Here is a 2,508-nt window from a genome sequence, read left to right on the forward strand (position 1 = left end):
TTACACGGTTGGGTGATTTATGGGACACCCTTGACAGTTCGGTTTGAATAAAACTCCTCCAGCAAGGCCCAAACTTGGTTTTACCATTTGCCACCTAAGCCTTTTTCCCTTGGGTTTTCGCGAGCCCGAGGGTCATCTTTATTTACCCCCCCCCCCCCCGGGCCAGTGCTCCTCCGAGTGTTGGTCCAAACTAGAGCACCGTGCGGGACCGTCCCTTGGCAACTTGGGTTATGTTGGTACATGTACGCTTCGCTTATCCGGTGTGCCCTGAGAACGAGATATGTGCAGCTCCTATCGGGATTTGTCGGCACTTCGGGCGGCTTTGCTGGTCTTGTTTTACCATTGTCGAAATGTCTTGTGAACCGGGATTCCGAGACTGATTGGGTCTTCCCGGGAGAAGGTATATCCTTCGTTGACCGTGAGAGCTTGTGATGGGCTAAGTTGGGACACCCCTGTAGGGTATATTATCTTTCAAAAGTCGTGCCCGCGGTTATGAGGCAGATGGGAATTTGTTAATGTCCGGTTGTAGATAACTTGACACTTGACTTCATTAAAATACATCAACCGTGTGTGTAGCCGTGATGGTCTCTTCTCGGCGGAGTCCGGGAAGTGAACACGGTTTGAGTTATGCTTGATGTAAGTAGTTTTAGGATCACTTCTTGATCACTTCTAGCTTCTCGATCGTTGCGTTGCTTCTCTTCTCGCTCTCACTTGCGCATGTTAGCCACCATATATGCTTAGTGCTTGCTGCAGCTCCACCATATTACCCGTTTTCCTACCTATGAGCTTAAATAGTCTTGATCTCGCGGGTGTGAGATTGCTGAGTCCTCATGACTCATAGATTCTACCAAAACAGATGCAGGTGCCGAGGATACCAGCGCAGATGGCGCAACCGAGCTCAAGTGGGAGTTTGATGAGGCCCTTGGTCGTTACTATGTTTCGCTTCCAGATGACCCGTGGTGGAGCCCAGTCGGGACGATCGGGGATCAAGCATTTGGGGTTGTCTTCTTTTCATTTGGATTTGACCGTAGCCGGCCTATGAGTGTATTTTGAATGATGTATGATCTTAATTTATGTATTGTGTGAAGTGGTGATTGTAAGCCAACTCTCTTTATCCCATTCTTGTTCATTACATGGGATTGTGTGAAGATGACCCTTCTTGAGACAAAACCACCATGCGGTTATGCCTCTAAGTCGTGCTTCGACACGTGGGAGATATAGCCGCATCGTGGGTGTTACAATGGCACTACCATCTACATCTACAACTATTCACTGTTGTGGTAACTGAATCTAAAGTTCACTGCACATACGAAAAACTACTGACCTTTTGTGCACAACCCAGGAATCTTCTTCCACTTTCCACAGACTCAAAGGCCACGAACTTCTCACATGTTGCTTGGTGTTCACATCTAGCAGGTAGATTTGCGGCAAGGCCTCTCCATTCGGAGCAGACAATGGTGGGAGGAGCCTAAAAGAAAATCTTGTCAGAAACCCCCCATTTTTCCTAACCATAAATACCACATGTGCACGAAGAAGAGCTCACCGAACTGCTGACAGAGTCACTGCCCGACAAGGAGCTGGATTCGTCACTCCAGGAAACCATGCCTGCTTGCTGGTTGGCGGCGGCAACGAGCACTGTGAGCAGAGAGAAAAGAAAGAGAGAGGGGGGGGGGGACGAACAGGACTGTCTGCACTTGGGGGGCAACGACTGGAGTAAACATCCAAATGAGACATAATTAATTCAGGTGGTTGTCCTACAGGTTGATTCGAAAAAAAGACAGGGTTTTTTGCAAATAGACGCGCGTTGGCCGGCCCAGGTCAGCAGAGTCCACTTAACAGGCTGTGATTGGTCCAGGACCAAACTTGCACGTTGACTGCAAGTTGTAGGACAAGTTAGATGCATTTTGAAAGTTATAAAACCAAATAATCACATCGTGAACAAGTTCTAGGACCTGTAGTGCTTTTACCTAAAAAAGATCGTCTTCCCCTAAAGGTGCGTCACTCATGCATGTGTTAGTGATCTGGTCTAAGGAATTGAGTATTTTCGTGGTGAGTTTAACATGGCACTATATAGAAACACAGAGACAGACATTTGTCCATAAACATGACAGTGCAAGACTATGCAACCCCACCATTCATCATTCCAATGAGCCTCAGCCCAGCCAGCCCCCACTCTACCTACATTCCTCAGACAATAATATCCAGATGCTCCAACCCGACAACAAAATTGTACTCCTACTAGTACAAGGTAAATTACTACAAATCAAGACAAAGCTAAGCCTCTGAGGTCTGAACAGAGACAAAGGCACAGAAAGAACCGCTAAGCCCTAGCGCTGGCTGGATCAGTCCCCTCCCCTCCCACGCTCTTTATAAACCGCCCCAACCCCAGTGCCACTGCCCCACCCCACCCCCAAACCCCCATGATCTGATCCGCAAAGCTCCTGAAAGCCACCACGCCACCTTTGCTCGCTCGCCCTTCCTCTGCTCCAAGAAGCCTTTTCTTTGAGC

Source organism: Triticum aestivum, chromosome 5B (genome assembly GCF_018294505.1).
Source record: "Triticum aestivum cultivar Chinese Spring chromosome 5B, IWGSC CS RefSeq v2.1, whole genome shotgun sequence".
NCBI lineage: Eukaryota > Viridiplantae > Streptophyta > Magnoliopsida > Poales > Poaceae > Triticum > Triticum aestivum.